The 17690-nt window shown below is 46.6% G+C and overlaps 7 non-coding genes and 2 pseudogenes across 7 annotated transcripts; all 9 read left to right on the forward strand.

Annotated features, from left to right (window-relative positions):
* Positions 1-240: 240 nt before the first annotated feature.
* LOC130320939 (U2 spliceosomal RNA) lies at positions 241-431 on the forward strand. The gene has a single exon (XR_008866751.1). It is a non-coding gene; the product is annotated as a U2 spliceosomal RNA (small nuclear RNA).
* Positions 432-2527: 2096 nt separating this feature from the next.
* LOC130320928 (U2 spliceosomal RNA) lies at positions 2528-2718 on the forward strand. The gene has a single exon (XR_008866741.1). It is a non-coding gene; the product is annotated as a U2 spliceosomal RNA (small nuclear RNA).
* Positions 2719-4792: 2074 nt separating this feature from the next.
* On the forward strand, positions 4793-4952 carry LOC130320942 (U2 spliceosomal RNA; annotated as a pseudogene).
* A 686-nt stretch (positions 4953-5638) lies between these two features.
* LOC130320941 (U2 spliceosomal RNA) lies at positions 5639-5819 on the forward strand (annotated as a pseudogene).
* Positions 5820-7917: 2098 nt separating this feature from the next.
* On the forward strand, positions 7918-8108 carry LOC130320929 (U2 spliceosomal RNA). The gene has a single exon (XR_008866742.1). It is a non-coding gene; the product is annotated as a U2 spliceosomal RNA (small nuclear RNA).
* A 2087-nt stretch (positions 8109-10195) lies between these two features.
* On the forward strand, positions 10196-10386 carry LOC130320930 (U2 spliceosomal RNA). Its single transcript, XR_008866743.1, has one exon. It is a non-coding gene; the product is annotated as a U2 spliceosomal RNA (small nuclear RNA).
* Positions 10387-12475: 2089 nt separating this feature from the next.
* LOC130320936 (U2 spliceosomal RNA) lies at positions 12476-12666 on the forward strand. Its single transcript, XR_008866748.1, has one exon. It is a non-coding gene; the product is annotated as a U2 spliceosomal RNA (small nuclear RNA).
* Positions 12667-14748: 2082 nt separating this feature from the next.
* Positions 14749-14939, forward strand: LOC130320938 (U2 spliceosomal RNA). Its single transcript, XR_008866750.1, has one exon. It is a non-coding gene; the product is annotated as a U2 spliceosomal RNA (small nuclear RNA).
* A 2094-nt stretch (positions 14940-17033) lies between these two features.
* On the forward strand, positions 17034-17224 carry LOC130320931 (U2 spliceosomal RNA). Its single transcript, XR_008866744.1, has one exon. It is a non-coding gene; the product is annotated as a U2 spliceosomal RNA (small nuclear RNA).
* The last annotated feature ends 466 nt before the right edge of the window (positions 17225-17690 follow it).

Genomic DNA, 17690 nt, shown 5'->3' on the forward strand with positions numbered 1-17690 from the left:
GAAGGGTTCCTGGCAAATCCGGGTTATGGATTGCATTTAAAAAGGCCCCGTGGGAGTGCAATGGGCCCCTGTCTTGCTGCTTAGCAATAATGGTATGGGTTTAGGTTCTGCTGTGTATACTGGTGGTTGACTGCCCCCCAGCCCAGAGTGTGCATGGAAAATTGTCTGGCAGCCTCCCTGACAGCAAGCAGTGATAGTGCCCATGAAGGGCACCTTGTTGGGCCCGCCCCTTTCACGGTTATCGCTTCTCGGCCTTTTGGCTAAGATCAAGTGTAGTATCTGTTCTTATCAGTTAAATATCTGATACGTCCCCTATCTGGGGACCATATATTAAATGGATTTTTGAGAACGGGGGCAGATTTCGAAGCTTGCTTCCGTCGCCCTATGCATTGACCCGATATGGCAGTATCTTCGGGTACAGTGCACCACCCCCTTACAGGGTTAAAAAGAAAGATTCCTACTTTCATTGCTACCTGCTTGCTGGCTAGCCAGCTAGCCAGCCCTGTGGGCCTTGCTGCTGCTGCAGCCAAAAAACAAAAGGTGGTGCTGCTGCTGCTTCTGCTGCTTCTGCTTCTGCTTGTGTCTGGCCGCTGTTGGAGCGTCCAGGCACAGGACTTCTGCTGCTGCTGACTAAATGGCCTCCTTAATTGGATCATTTGAGTAGCCAGCACACCTGTGCAGGTAGGGCATGACATGATAGGCAGCTGCCTTGATAGCGGGTGGGTGCTGAATGTTCCTAATTGACAAAATAAGATTAATGCTTATGAAGAAATATAAAATCTCATCCCTTCCCCAATATCGCGCCACACCCCTACCCCTTAATTCCCTGGTTGAACTTGATGGACATATGTCTTTTTTCGACCGTACTAACTATGTAACTATGTAACATAACATGGGGGGGGGGGGGGGGGTCTCCTGGCTGTTCACACAGGTGTGTCATTGCTGTACATTGACCATGCATTGCTTCTGTGGTATTGCAAAGGCAAAGACAAATGCTTCCAGCCATCCATTGCACTAATGGATTGGTCATCAGCTGGCTGTCTATGTCCCGCATCAATATAGACCAAAGTACAGAGGGTTAGGCTATGCTATTGTGCACCTACCTGATGCATCAGAAGGTGCGAGGCCCTTGCTAAATTCTGTGCACAGACTTTGAGATCTATACTTTAGACTGTATCTAAACCTGCTCCAACATGGACTGACATTCTGGCCTACTTTCAGCCGATGCGACTTGTCTGTCGCTGAACAGTCGCTTTTTATGTATTCAGCACCTATGTATAATGTTGTAAAAATGCTCTAGAAGCTAAAGTCGCAGAAATGTCACACATATTTGGCCTGCAACTTTCTGTGCGACAAATTCAGACAGGAAAAATCAGTATAAATCCTTAGAAAATTATCCCCCAGTGTCTCCATCTGCTGGCGGTATTGAATAAGCATTGCTGCACTGATGGGGTATGCATTAGACGAAAAAAAAGAAGAAAAAGAAGAATAATACGCCCAGAAAAGAGGCGAAAAGGAGAAAAACGTAAAAAAACGTGAAAAAAAAGTAAGAGGAAGAGAAGGGAAAAAAAGGTGGAAATGGGTTTAAAAGTGATTTCGGCGGAGAAATATATATATATATATATATATATATATATATATATATATATATATACGCGCACACACACACATATATATAAACGTATTCTCCGTTGAGATATTGCAGCCGCTGCTGTGTCCAGGCCCAGGAGCCTTAGCACTGTGCTGTGATGTCACTCAATACCACTGACATCACTAGGTGTAAACAACATCTCTCCTTTGCTGTGTATGTGACTATGGAGCTGTTTGGTGATGTCGTCTATTATGGCCTTCATAGAAGCAACAGGAGATTGTTGCATCCATCTAGAACCCTCAGAACTACAGTGCTATGATGTCACTCACTTCCACAGGCCTTGCAGAGTGTAAACAACAACAACCCAGCTTTGTTGTGTATGTAACCATAGGGATTTGTGATGTCACCTAGAACCTTCACAGCAGCGACAGCTTTATGAGGAGCATCAGCACTGCTCTGCCTGAGCAGAACCATCACCGCCATAGGTTGTCAAATAACCCGGGTTTAACCCACACAGGTAAGTCCAATGGGGTGCAGGCATGTCCTCTATGCTTACAGCTTCCCGTGGGTGTTGGTTTGATACCGTTTGGGGACAGCCAAGGAGGCATCTGCAGGCAACAAAGGTAGGTGTGTGCTTGTGTGTGTGTTTCCTATGCAGATCCTAAGCCCAGTGTCACATGCAAGTAGGAGGAGTAAGAAGGGTTCCTGGCAAATCCGGGTTATGGATTGCATTTAAAAAGGCCCCGTGGGAGTGCAATGGGCCCCTGTCTTGCTGCTTAGCAATAATGGTATGGGTTTAGGTTCTGCTGTGTGTACTGGTGGTTGACTGCCCCCCAGCCCAGAGTGTGCATGGAAAATTGTCTGGCAGCCTCCCTGACAGCAAGCAGTGATAGTGCCCATGAAGGGCACCTTGTTGGGCCCGCCCCTTTCACGGTTATCGCTTCTCGGCCTTTTGGCTAAGATCAAGTGTAGTATCTGTTCTTATCAGTTTAATATCTGATACGTCCCCTATCTGGGGACCATATATTAAATGGATTTTTGAGAACGGGGGCCGATTTCGAAGCTTGCTTCCGTCGCCCTATGCATTGACCCGATATGGCAGTATCTTCGGGTACAGTGCACCACCCCCTTACAGGGTTAAAAAGAAAGATTCCTACTTTCATTGCTGGCTAGCCAGCTAGCCAGCCCTGTGGGCCTTGCTGCTGCTGCAGCCAAAAAACAAAAGGTGGTGCTGCTGCTGCTTCTGCTGCTTCTGCTTCTGCTTGTGTCTGGCCGCTGTTGGAGCGTCCAGGCACAGGACTTCTGCTGCTGACTAAATGGCCTCCTTAATTGGATCATTTGAGTAGCCAGCACACCTGTGCAGGTAGGGCATGACATGATAGGCAGCTGCCTTGATAGCGGGTGGGTGCTGAATGTTCCTAATTGACAAAATAAGATTAATGCTTATGAAGAAATATAAAATCTCATCCCTTCCCCAATATCGCGCCACACCCCTACCCCTTAATTCCCTGGTTGAACTTGATGGACATATGTCTTTTTTCGACCGTACTAACTATGTAACTATGTAACATAACATGGGGGGGGGGGGGGGGTCTCCTGGCTGTTCACACAGGTGTGTCATTGCTGTACATTGACCATGCATTGCTTCTGTGGTATTGCAAAGGCAAAGACAAATGCTTCCAGCCATCCATTGCACTAATGGATTGGTCATCAGCTGGCTGTCTATGTCCCGCATCAATATAGACCAAAGTACAGAGGGTTAGGCTATGCTATTGTGCACCTACCTGATGCATCAGAAGGTGCGAGGCCCTTGCTAAATTCTGTGCACAGACTTTGAGATCTATACTTTAGACTGTATCTAAACCTGCTCCAACATGGACTGACATTCTGGCCTACTTTCAGCCGATGCGACTTGTCTGTCGCTGAACAGTCGCTTTTTATGTATTCAGCACCTATGTATAATGTTGTAAAAATGCTCTAGAAGCTAAAGTCGCAGAAATGTCACACATATTTGGCCTGCAACTTTCTGTGCGACAAATTCAGACAGGAAAAATCAGTATAAATCCTTAGAAAATTATCCCCCAGTGTCTCCATCTGCTGGCGGTATTGAATAAGCATTGCTGCACTGATGGGGTATGCATTAGACGAAAAAAAAGAAGAAAAAGAAGAATAATACGCCCAGAAAAGAGGCGAAAAGGAGAAAAACGTAAAAAAACGTGAAAAAAAAGTAAGAGGAAGAGAAGGGAAAAAAAGGTGGAAATGGGTTTAAAAGTGATTTCGGCGGAGAATATATATATATATATATATATATATATATATATATATATACGCGCACACACACACATATATATAAACGTATTCTCCGTTGAGATATTGCAGCCGCTGCTGTGTCCAGGCCCAGGAGCCTTAGCACTGTGCTGTGATGTCACTCAATACCACTGACATCACTAGGTGTAAACAACATCTCTCCTTTGCTGTGTATGTGACTATGGAGCTGTTTGGTGATGTCGTCTATTATGGCCTTCATAGAAGCAACAGGAGATTGTTGCATCCATCTAGAACCCTCAGAACTACAGTGCTATGATGTCACTCACTTCCACAGGCCTTGCAGAGTGTAAACAACAACAACCCAGCTTTGTTGTGTATGTAACCATAGGGATTTGTGATGTCACCTAGAACCTTCACAGCAGCGACAGCTTTATGAGGAGCATCAGCACTGCTCTGCCTGAGCAGAACCATCACCGCCATAGGTTGTCAAATAACCCGGGTTTAACCCACACAGGTAAGTCCAATGGGGTGCAGGCATGTCCTCTATGCTTACAGCTTCCCGTGGGTGTTGGTTTGATACCGTTTGGGGACAGCCAAGGAGGCATCTGCAGGCAACAAAGGTAGGTGTGTGCTTGTGTGTGTGTTTCCTATGCAGATCCTAAGCCCAGTGTCACATGCAAGTAGGAGGAGTAAGAAGGGTTCCTGGCAAATCCGGGTTATGGATTGCATTTAAAAAGGCCCCGTGGGAGTGCAATGGGCCCCTGTCTTGCTGCTTAGCAATAATGGTATGGGTTTAGGTTCTGCTGTGTGTACTGGTGGTTGACTGCCCCCCAGCCCAGAGTGTGCATGGAAAATTGTCTGGCAGCCTCCCTGACAGCAAGCAGTGATAGTGCCCATGAAGGGCACCTTGTTGGGCCCGCCCCTTTCACGGTTATCGCTTCTCGGCCTTTTGGCTAAGATCAAGTGTAGTATCTGTTCTTATCAGTTTTCATGCTGGTGGGGATGGGTGCTGCATGGAGGATGCAGGTGTACCGGGGCTTTCCGCTGCTGGTTCTGAGGAATCAGCTCGACGGCTGCCCCGATGTGACCTGTTCCCTCCGGGTCTCGCCATGAGGCTGAGAGGGTCTAGAGCCGAGGTACTTTTGTGCCTCGGGGAGTGGTGACCCCGAGGTGCCGAAACTCACTGGGAGAATAGACTCACTGGGTTGAAGCACGGGCACCATAATCTCTTCACCTTGTGGCACTCACCTCTTGATTCCCGGCCTTCTGGCTAGGATCAGAGAAATTTTTATAGATCCGGCCGGATGTCCGGGCAGTATATCTGCACACATTCACTTATTTATTTCTTTTTTGTCTCACTGTGTCACTTTTTGCGTGTTGTGTGTTCACAGGATTTGTCAGGATGCGGTAGCCCTTCTGGGTGTCCCTCCTGGCGGTCTAGGGGAGGTGTGTGTGGCCATTAGGTTCCGCACCTCCCTGCAAACACCCCGGGTACTCCTGCTTTGGCAGGGTACCTACCGTAATCGGCTCTGCGGGCAGATACCTTGGCTAACGCCAAGGGGGATGCCGGGAGCATTTGTGGTCCCCTAGTAGCTTCGGCGAAAAGGGACATCGAACCTGGAACCTCGCAGGTACCTTTTGGTCCGGAGGCGAAGGGTAAGGTTTGTTGGGGGGCCTCTCTCCTATCGGAGAAGGGCTTGCGATAGACCGCATCCTTTGTGCACGTTTTTTTAGTGTAACACGTTTGCACTTTTTCTTGCACTTTGGGTGAATCGAAAGCACGTTCCTCGGCTTTAGATAAAAAAAATCTGTTCTTATCAGTTTAATATCTGATACGTCCCCTATCTGGGGACCATATATTAAATGGATTTTTGAGAACGGGGGCCGATTTCGAAGCTTGCTTCCGTCGCCCTATGCATTCACCCGATATGGCAGTATCTTCGGGTACAGTGCACCACCCCCTTACAGGGTTAAAAAGAAAGATTCCTACTTTCATTGCTACCTGCTTGCTGGCTAGCCAGCTAGCCATTCCTGTGGGCCTTGCTGCTGCTGCAGCCAAAAAACAAAAGGTGGTGCTGCTGCTGCTTCTGCTGCTTCTGCTTCTGCTTGTGTCTGGCCAATGTTGGAGCGTCCAGGCACAGGACTTCTGCTGCTGCTGACTAAATGGCCTCCTTAATTGGATCATTTGAGTAGCCAGCACACCTGTGCAGGTAGGGCATGACATGATAGGCAGCTGCCTTGATAGCGGGTGGGTGCTGAATGTTCCTAATTGACAAAATAAGATTAATGCTTATGAAGAAATATAAAATCTCATCCCTTCCCCAATATCGCGCCACACCCCTACCCCTTAATTCCCTGGTTGAACTTGATGGACATATGTCTTTTTTCGACCGTACTAACTATGTAACTATGTAACATAACATGGGGGGGGGGGGGGTCTCCTGGCTGTTCACACAGGTGTGTCATTGCTGTACATTGACCATGCATTGCTTCTGTGGTATTGCAAAGGCAAAGACAAATGCTTCCAGCCATCCATTGCACTAATGGATTGGTCATCAGCTGGCTGTCTATGTCCCGCATCAATATAGACCAAAGTACAGAGGGTTAGGCTATGCTATTGTGCACCTACCTGATGCATCAGAAGGTGCGAGGCCCTTGCTAAATTCTGTGCACAGACTTTGAGATCTATACTTTAGACTGTATCTAAACCTGCTCCAACATGGACTGACATTCTGGCCTACTTTTAGCCGATGCGACTTGTCTGTCGCTGAACAGTCGCTTTTTATGTATTCAGCACCTATGTATAATGTTGTAAAAATGCTCTAGAAGCTAAAGTCGCAGAAATGTCACACATATTTGGCCTGCAACTTTCTGTGCGACAAATTCAGACAGGAAAAATCAGTATAAATCCTTAGAAAATTATCCCCCAGTGTCTCCATCTGCTGGCGGTATTGAATAAGCATTGCTGCACTGATGGGGTATGCATTAGACGAAAAAAAAAGAAGAAAAAGAAGAATAATACGCCCAGAAAAGAGGCGAAAAGGAGAAAAACGTAAAAAAACGTGAAAAAAAAGTAAGAGGAAGAGAAGGGAAAAAAAGGTGGAAATGGGTTTAAAAGTGATTTCGGCGGAGAAATATATATATATATATATATATATATATATATATATATATATATATATATACGCGCACACACACACATATATATAAACGTATTCTCCGTTGAGATATTGCAGCCGCTGCTGTGTCCAGGCCCAGGAGCCTTAGCACTGTGCTGTGATGTCACTCAATACCACTGACATCACTAGGTGTAAACAACATCTCTCCTTTGCTGTGTATGTGACTATGGAGCTGTTTGGTGATGTCGTCTATTATGGCCTTCATAGAAGCAACAGGAGATTGTTGCATCCATCTAGAACCCTCAGAACTACAGTGCTATGATGTCACTCACTTCCACAGGCCTTGCAGAGTGTAAACAACAACAACCCAGCTTTGTTGTGTATGTAACCATAGGGATTTGTGATGTCACCTAGAACCTTCACAGCAGCGACAGCTTTATGAGGAGCATCAGCACTGCTCTGCCTGAGCAGAACCATCACCGCCATAGGTTGTCAAATAACCCGGGTTTAACCCACACAGGTAAGTCCAATGGGGTGCAGGCATGTCCTCTATGCTTACAGCTTCCCGTGGGTGTTGGTTTGATACCGTTTGGGGACAGCCAAGGAGGCATCTGCAGGCAACAAAGGTAGGTGTGTGCTTGTGTGTGTGTTTCCTATGCAGATCCTAAGCCCAGTGTCACATGCAAGTAGGAGGAGTAAGAAGGGTTCCTGGCAAATCCGGGTTATGGATTGCATTTAAAAAGGCCCCGTGGGAGTGCAATGGGCCCCTGTCTTGCTGCTTAGCAATAATGGTATGGGTTTAGGTTCTGCTGTGTGTACTGGTGGTTGACTGCCCCCCAGCCCAGAGTGTGCATGGAAAATTGTCTGGCAGCCTCCCTGACAGCAAGCAGTGATAGTGCCCATGAAGGGCACCTTGTTGGGCCCGCCCCTTTCACGGTTATCGCTTCTCGGCCTTTTGGCTAAGATCAAGTGTAGTATCTGTTCTTATCAGTTTAATATCTGATACGTCCCCTATCTGGGGACCATATATTAAATGGATTTTTGAGAACGGGGGCCGATTTCGAAGCTTGCTTCCGTCGCCCTATGCATTGACCCGATATGGCAGTATCTTCGGGTACAGTGCACCACCCCCTTACAGGGTTAAAAAGAAAGATTCCTACTTTCATTGCTACCTGCTTGCTGGCTAGCCAGCTAGCCAGCCCTGTGGGCCTTGCTGCTGCTGCAGCCAAAAAACAAAAGGTGGTGCTGCTGCTGCTGCTTCTGCTGCTTCTGCTTCTGCTTGTGTCTGGCCGCTGTTGGAGCGTCCAGGCACAGGACTTCTGCTGCTGCTGACTAAATGGCCTCCTTAATTGGATCATTTGAGTAGCCAGCACACCTGTGCAGGTAGGGCATGACATGATAGGCAGCTGCCTTGATAGCGGGTGGGTGCTGAATGTTCCTAATTGACAAAATAAGATTAATGCTTATGAAGAAATATAAAATCTCATCCCTTCCCCAATATCGCGCCACACCCCTACCCCTTAATTCCCTGGTTGAACTTGATGGACATATGTCTTTTTTCGACCGTACTAACTATGTAACTATGTAACATAACATGGGGGGGGGGGGGTCTCCTGGCTGTTCACACAGGTGTGTCATTGCTGTACATTGACCATGCATTGCTTCTGTGGTATTGCAAAGGCAAAGACAAATGCTTCCAGCCATCCATTGCACTAATGGATTGGTCATCAGCTGGCTGTCTATGTCCCGCATCAATATAGACCAAAGTACAGAGGGTTAGGCTATGCTATTGTGCACCTACCTGATGCATCAGAAGGTGCGAGGCCCTTGCTAAATTCTGTGCACAGACTTTGAGATCTATACTTTAGACTGTATCTAAACCTGCTCCAACATGGACTGACATTCTGGCCTACTTTCAGCCGATGCGACTTGTCTGTCGCTGAACAGTCGCTTTTTATGTATTCAGCACCTATGTATAATGTTGTAAAAATGCTCTAGAAGCTAAAGTCGCAGAAATGTCACACATATTTGGCCTGCAACTTTCTGTGCGACAAATTCAGACAGGAAAAATCAGTATAAATCCTTAGAAAATTATCCCCCAGTGTCTCCATCTGCTGGCGGTATTGAATAAGCATTGCTGCACTGATGGGGTATGCATTAGACGAAAAAAAAGAAGAAAAAGAAGAATAATACGCCCAGAAAAGAGGCGAAAAGGAGAAAACCGTAAAAAAATGTGAAAAAAAAGTAAGAGGAAGAGAAGGGAAAAAAAGGTGGAAATGGGTTTAAAAGTGATTTCGGCGGAGAAATATATATATATATATATATATATATATATATATATATACGCGCACACACACACATATATATAAACGTATTCTCCGTTGAGATATTGCAGCCGCTGCTGTGTCCAGGCCCAGGAGCCTTAGCACTGTGCTGTGATGTCACTCAATACCACTGACATCACTAGGTGTAAACAACATCTCTCCTTTGCTGTGTATGTGACTATGGAGCTGTTTGGTGATGTCGTCTATTATGGCCTTCATAGAAGCAACAGGAGATTGTTGCATCCATCTAGAACCCTCAGAACTACAGTGCTATGATGTCACTCACTTCCACAGGCCTTGCAGAGTGTAAACAACAACAACCCAGCTTTGTTGTGTATGTAACCATAGGGATTTGTGATGTCACCTAGAACCTTCACAGCAGCGACAGCTTTATGAGGAGCATCAGCACTGCTCTGCCTGAGCAGAACCATCACCGCCATAGGTTGTCAAATAACCCGGGTTTAACCCACACAGGTAAGTCCAATGGGGTGCAGGCATGTCCTCTATGCTTACAGCTTCCCGTGGGTGTTGGTTTGATACCGTTTGGGGACAGCCAAGGAGGCATCTGCAGGCAACAAAGGTAGGTGTGTGCTTGTGTGTGTGTTTCCTATGCAGATCCTAAGCCCAGTGTCACATGCAAGTAGGAGGAGTAAGAAGGGTTCCTGGCAAATCCGGGTTATGGATTGCATTTAAAAAGGCCCCGTGGGAGTGCAATGGGCCCCTGTCTTGCTGCTTAGCAATAATGGTATGGGTTTAGGTTCTGCTGTGTGTACTGGTGGTTGACTGCCCCCCAGCCCAGAGTGTGCATGGAAAATTGTCTGGCAGCCTCCCTGACAGCAAGCAGTGATAGTGCCCATGAAGGGCACCTTGTTGGGCCCGCCCCTTTCACGGTTATCGCTTCTCGGCCTTTTGGCTAAGATCAAGTGTAGTATCTGTTCTTATCAGTTTAATATCTGATACGTCCCCTATCTGGGGACCATATATTAAATGGATTTTTGAGAACGGGGGCCGATTTCGAAGCTTGCTTCCGTCGCCCTATGCATTGACCCGATATGGCAGTATCTTCGGGTACAGTGCACCACCCCCTTACAGGGTTAAAAAGAAAGATTCCTACTTTCATTGCTACCTGCTTGCTGGCTAGCCAGCTAGCCAGCCCTGTGGGCCTTGCTGCTGCTGCAGCCAAAAAACAAAAGGTGGTGCTGCTGCTGCTTCTGCTGCTTCTGCTTCTGCTTGTGTCTGGCCGCTGTTGGAGCGTCCAGGCACAGGACTTCTGCTGCTGCTGACTAAATGGCCTCCTTAATTGGATCATTTGAGTAGCCAGCACACCTGTGCAGGTAGGGCATGACATGATAGGCAGCTGCCTTGATAGCGGGTGGGTGCTGAATGTTCCTAATTGACAAAATAAGATTAATGCTTATGAAGAAATATAAAATCTCATCCCTTCCCCAATATCGCGCCACACCCCTACCCCTTAATTCCCTGGTTGAACTTGATGGACATATGTCTTTTTTCGACCGTACTAACTATGTAACTATGTAACATAACATGGGGGGGGGGGGTCTCCTGGCTGTTCACACAGGTGTGTCATTGCTGTACATTGACCATGCATTGCTTCTGTGGTATTGCAAAGGCAAAGACAAATGCTTCCAGCCATCCATTGCACTAATGGATTGGTCATCAGCTGGCTGTCTATGTCCCGCATCAATATAGACCAAAGTACAGAGGGTTAGGCTATGCTATTGTGCACCTACCTGATGCATCAGAAGGTGCGAGGCCCTTGCTAAATTCTGTGCACAGACTTTGAGATCTATACTTTAGACTGTATCTAAACCTGCTCCAACATGGACTGACATTCTGGCCTACTTTCAGCCGATGCGACTTGTCTGTCGCTGAACAGTCGCTTTTTATGTATTCAGCACCTATGTATAATGTTGTAAAAATGCTCTAGAAGCTAAAGTCGCAGAAATGTCACACATATTTGGCCTGCAACTTTCTGTGCGACAAATTCAGACAGGAAAAATCAGTATAAATCCTTAGAAAATTATCCCCCAGTGTCTCCATCTGCTGGCGGTATTGAATAAGCATTGTTGCACTGATGGGGTATGCATTAGACGAAAAAAAAGAAGAAAAAGAAGAATAATACGCCCAGAAAAGAGGCGAAAAGGAGAAAAACGTAAAAAAACGTGAAAAAAAAGTAAGAGGAAGAGAAGGGAAAAAAAGGTGGAAATGGGTTTAAAAGTGATTTCGGCGGAGAAATATATATATATATATATATATATATATATATATATATATATACGCGCGCACACACACATATATATAAACGTATTCTCCGTTGAGATATTGCAGCCGCTGCTGTGTCCAGGCCCAGGAGCCTTAGCACTGTGCTGTGATGTCACTCAATACCACTGACATCACTAGGTGTAAACAACATCTCTCCTTTGCTGTGTATGTGACTATGGAGCTGTTTGGTGATGTCGTCTATTATGGCCTTCATAGAAGCAACAGGAGATTGTTGCATCCATCTAGAACCCTCAGAACTACAGTGCTATGATGTCACTCACTTCCACAGGCCTTGCAGAGTGTAAACAACAACAACCCAGCTTTGTTGTGTATGTAACCATAGGGATTTGTGATGTCACCTAGAACCTTCACAGCAGCGACAGCTTTATGAGGAGCATCAGCACTGCTCTGCCTGAGCAGAACCATCACCGCCATAGGTTGTCAAATAACCCGGGTTTAACCCACACAGGTAAGTCCAATGGGGTGCAGGCATGTCCTCTATGCTTACAGCTTCCCGTGGGTGTTGGTTTGATACCGTTTGGGGACAGCCAAGGAGGCATCTGCAGGCAACAAAGGTAGGTGTGTGCTTGTGTGTGTGTGTTTCCTATGCAGATCCTAAGCCCAGTGTCACATGCAAGTAGGAGGAGTAAGAAGGGTTCCTGGCAAATCCGGGTTATGGATTGCATTTAAAAAGGCCCCGTGGGAGTGCAATGGGCCCCTGTCTTGCTGCTTAGCAATAATGGTATGGGTTTAGGTTCTGCTGTGTGTACTGGTGGTTGACTGCCCCCCAGCCCAGAGTGTGCATGGAAAATTGTCTGGCAGCCTCCCTGACAGCAAGCAGTGATAGTGCCCATGAAGGGCACCTTGTTGGGCCCGCCCCTTTCACGGTTATCGCTTCTCGGCCTTTTGGCTAAGATCAAGTGTAGTATCTGTTCTTATCAGTTTAATATCTGATACGTCCCCTATCTGGGGACCATATATTAAATGGATTTTTGAGAACGGGGGCCGATTTCGAAGCTTGCTTCCGTCACCCTATGCATTGACCCGATATGGCAGTATCTTCGGGTACAGTGCACCACCCCCTTACAGGGTTAAAAAGAAAGATTCCTACTTTCATTGCTACCTGCTTGCTGGCTAGCCAGCTAGCCAGCCCTGTGGGCCTTGCTGCTGCTGCAGCCAAAAAACAAAAGGTGGTGCTGCTGCTGCTTCTGCTGCTTCTGCTTGTGTCTGGCCGCTGTTGGAGCGTCCAGGCACAGGACTTCTGCTGCTGCTGACTAAATGGCCTCCTTAATTGGATCATTTGAGTAGCCAGCACACCTGTGCAGGTAGGGCATGACATGATAGGCAGCTGCCTTGATAGCGGGTGGGTGCTGAATGTTCCTAATTGACAAAATAAGATTAATGCTTATGAAGAAATATAAAATCTCATCCCTTCCCCAATATCGCGCCACACCCCTACCCCTTAATTCCCTGGTTGAACTTGATGGACATATGTCTTTTTTCGACCGTACTAACTATGTAACTATGTAACATAACATGGGGGGGGGGGGGGGGGTCTCCTGGCTGTTCACACAGGTGTGTCATTGCTGTACATTGACCATGCATTGCTTCTGTGGTATTGCAAAGGCAAAGACAAATGCTTCCAGCCATCCATTGCACTAATGGATTGGTCATCAGCTGGCTGTCTATGTCCCGCATCAATATAGACCAAAGTACAGAGGGTTAGGCTATGCTATTGTGCACCTACCTGATGCATCAGAAGGTGCGAGGCCCTTGCTAAATTCTGTGCACAGACTTTGAGATCTATACTTTAGACTGTATCTAAACCTGCTCCAACATGGACTGACATTCTGGCCTACTTTCAGCCGATGCGACTTGTCTGTCGCTGAACAGTCGCTTTTTATGTATTCAGCACCTATGTATAATGTTGTAAAAATGCTCTAGAAGCTAAAGTCGCAGAAATGTCACACATATTTGGCCTGCAACTTTCTGTGCGACAAATTCAGACAGGAAAAATCAGTATAAATCCTTAGAAAATTATCCCCCAGTGTCTCCATCTGCTGGCGGTATTGAATAAGCATTGCTGCACTGATGGGGTATGCATTAGACGAAAAAAAAGAAGAAAAAGAATAATAATACGCCCAGAAGAGAGGCGAAAAGGAGAAAAACGTAAAAAAACGTGAAAAAAAGTAAGAGGAAGAGAAGGGAAAAAAAGGTGGAAATGGGTTTAAAAGTGATTTCGGCGGAGAAATATATATATATATATATATATATATATATATATATATATACGCGCACACACACACATATATATAAACGTATTCTCCGTTGAGATATTGCAGCCGCTGCTGTGTCCAGGCCCAGGAGCCTTAGCACTGTGCTGTGATGTCACTCAATACCACTGACATCACTAGGTGTAAACAACATCTCTCCTTTGCTGTGTATGTGACTATGGAGCTGTTTGGTGATGTTGTCTATTATGGCCTTCATAGAAGCAACAGGAGATTGTTGCATCCATCTAGAACCCTCAGAACTACAGTGCTATGATGTCACTCACTTCCACAGGCCTTGCAGAGTGTAAACAACAACAACCCAGCTTTGTTGTGTATGTAACCATAGGGATTTGTGATGTCACCTAGAACCTTCACAGCAGCGACAGCTTTATGAGGAGCATCAGCACTGCTCTGCCTGAGCAGAACCATCACCGCCATAGGTTGTCAAATAACCCGGGTTTAACCCACACAGGTAAGTCCAATGGGGTGCAGGCATGTCCTCTATGCTTACAGCTTCCCGTGGGTGTTGGTTTGATACCGTTTGGGGACAGCCAAGGAGGCATCTGCAGGCAACAAAGGTAGGTGTGTGCTTGTGTGTGTGTTTCCTATGCAGATCCTAAGCCCAGTGTCACATGCAAGTAGGAGGAGTAAGAAGGGTTCCTGGCAAATCCGGGTTATGGATTGCATTTAAAAAGGCCCCGTGGGAGTGCAATGGGCCCCTGTCTTGCTGCTTAGCAATAATGGTATGGTTTAGGTTCTGCTGTGTGTACTGGTGGTTGACTGCCCCCCAGCCCAGAGTGTGCATGGAAAATTGTCTGGCAGCCTCCCTGACAGCAAGCAGTGATAGTGCCCATGAAGGGCACCTTGTTGGGCCCGCCCCTTTCACGGTTATCGCTTCTCGGCCTTTTGGCTAAGATCAAGTGTAGTATCTGTTCTTATCAGTTTAATATCTGATACGTCCCCTATCTGGGGACCATATATTAAATGGATTTTTGAGAACGGGGGCCGATTTCGAAGCTTGCTTCCGTCACCCTATGCATTGACCCGATATGGCAGTATCTTCGGGTACAGTGCACCACCCCCTTACAGGGTTAAAAAGAAAGATTCCTACTTTCATTGCTACCTGCTTGCTGGCTAGCCAGCTAGCCAGCCCTGTGGGCCTTGCTGCTGCTGCAGCCAAAAAACAAAAGGTGGTGCTGCTGCTGCTTCTGCTGCTTCTGCTTCTGCTTGTGTCTGGCCGCTGTTGGAGCGTCCAGGCACAGGACTTCTGCTGCTGCTGACTAAATGGCCTCCTTAATTGGATCATTTGAGTAGCCAGCACACCTGTGCAGGTAGGGCATGACATGATAGGCAGCTGCCTTGATAGCGGGTGGGTGCTGAATGTTCCTAATTGACAAAATAAGATTAATGCTTATGAAGAAATATAAAATCTCATCCCTTCCCCAATATCGCGCCACACCCCTACCCCTTAATTCCCTGGTTGAACTTGATGGACATATGTCTTTTTTCGACCGTACTAACTATGTAACTATGTAACATAACATGGGGGGGGGGGGGGGGGTCTCCTGGCTGTTCACACAGGTGTGTCATTGCTGTACATTGACCATGCATTGCTTCTGTGGTATTGCAAAGGCAAAGACAAATGCTTCCAGCCATCCATTGCACTAATGGATTGGTCATCAGCTGGCTGTCTATGTCCCGCATCAATATAGACCAAAGTACAGAGGGTTAGGCTATGCTATTGTGCACCTACCTGATGCATCAGAAGGTGCGAGGCCCTTGCTAAATTCTGTGCACAGACTTTGAGATCTATACTTTAGACTGTATCTAAACCTGCTCCAACATGGACTGACATTCTGGCCTACTTTCAGCCGATGCGACTTGTCTGTCGCTGAACAGTCGCTTTTTATGTATTCAGCACCTATGTATAATGTTGTAAAAATGCTCTAGAAGCTAAAGTCACAGAAATGTCACACATATTTGGCCTGCAACTTTCTGTGCGACAAATTCAGACAGGAAAAATCAGTATAAATCCTTAGAAAATTATCCCCCAGTGTCTCCATCTGCTGGCGGTATTGAATAAGCATTGCTGCACTGATGGGGTATGCATTAGACGAAAAAAAAGAAGAAAAAGAATAATAATACGCCCAGAAGAGAGGCGAAAAGGAGAAAAACGTAAAAAAACGTGAAAAAAAGTAAGAGGAAGAGAAGGGAAAAAAAGGTGGAAATGGGTTTAAAAGTGATTTCGGCGGAGAATATATATATATATATATATATATATATATATATATATATATATATACGCGCACACACACACATATATATAAACGTATTCTCCGTTGAGATATTGCAGCCGCTGCTGTGTCCAGGCCCAGGAGCCTTAGCACTGTGCTGTGATGTCACTCAATACCACTGACATCACTAGGTGTAAACAACATCTCTCCTTTGCTGTGTATGTGACTATGGAGCTGTTTGGTGATGTCGTCTATTATGGCCTTCATAGAAGCAACAGGAGATTGTTGCATCCATCTAGAACCCTCAGAACTACAGTGCTATGATGTCACTCACTTCCACAGGCCTTGCAGAGTGTAAACAACAACAACCCAGCTTTGTTGTGTATGTAACCATAGGGATTTGTGATGTCACCTAGAACCTTCACAGCAGCGACAGCTTTATGAGGAGCATCAGCACTGCTCTGCCTGAGCAGAACCATCACCGCCATAGGTTGTCAAATAACCCGGGTTTAACCCACACAGGTAAGTCCAATGGGGTGCAGGCATGTCCTCTATGCTTACAGCTTCCCGTGGGTGTTGGTTTGATACCGTTTGGGGACAGCCAAGGAGGCATCTGCAGGCAACAAAGGTAGGTGTGTGCTTGTGTGTGTGTTTCCTATGCAGATCCTAAGCCCAGTGTCACATGCAAGTAGGAGGAGTAAGAAGGGTTCCTGGCAAATCCGGGTTATGGATTGCATTTAAAAAGGCCCCGTGGGAGTGCAATGGGCCCCTGTCTTGCTGCTTAGCAATAATGGTATGGGTTTAGGTTCTGCTGTGTGTACTGGTGGTTGACTGCCCCCCAGCCCAGAGTGTGCATGGAAAATTGTCTGGCAGCCTCCCTGACAGCAAGCAGTGATAGTGCCCATGAAGGGCACCTTGTTGGGCCCGCCCCTTTCACGGTTATCGCTTCTCGGCCTTTTGGCTAAGATCAAGTGTAGTATCTGTTCTTATCAGTTTAATATCTGATACGTCCCCTATCTGGGGACCATATATTAAATGGATTTTTGAGAACGGGGGCCGATTTCGAAGCTTGCTTCCGTCGCCCTATGCATTGACCCGATATGGCAGTATCTTCGGGTACAGTGCACCACCCCCTTACAGGGTTAAAAAGAAAGATTCCTACTTTCATTGCTACCTGCTTGCTGGCTAGCCAGCTAGCCAGCCCTGTGGGCCTTGCTGCTGCTGCAGCCAAAAAACAAAAGGTGGTGCTGCTGCTGCTTCTGCTGCTTCTGCTTCTGCTTGTGTCTGGCCGCTGTTGGAGCGTCCAGGCACAGGACTTCTGCTGCTGCTGACTAAATGGCCTCCTTAATTGGATCATTTGAGTAGCCAGCACACCTGTGCAGGTAGGGCATGACATGATAGGCAGCTGCCTTGATAGCGGGTGGGTGCTGAATGTTCCTAATTGACAAAATAAGATTAATGCTTATGAAGAAATATAAAATCTCATCCCTTCCCCAATATCGCGCCACACCCCTACCCCTTAATTCCCTGGTTGAACTTGATGGACATATGTCTTTTTTCGACCGTACTAACTATGTAACTATGTAACATAACATGGG

Source organism: Hyla sarda, unplaced genomic scaffold, assembly GCF_029499605.1.
Source record: "Hyla sarda isolate aHylSar1 unplaced genomic scaffold, aHylSar1.hap1 scaffold_2227, whole genome shotgun sequence".
NCBI lineage: Eukaryota > Metazoa > Chordata > Amphibia > Anura > Hylidae > Hyla > Hyla sarda.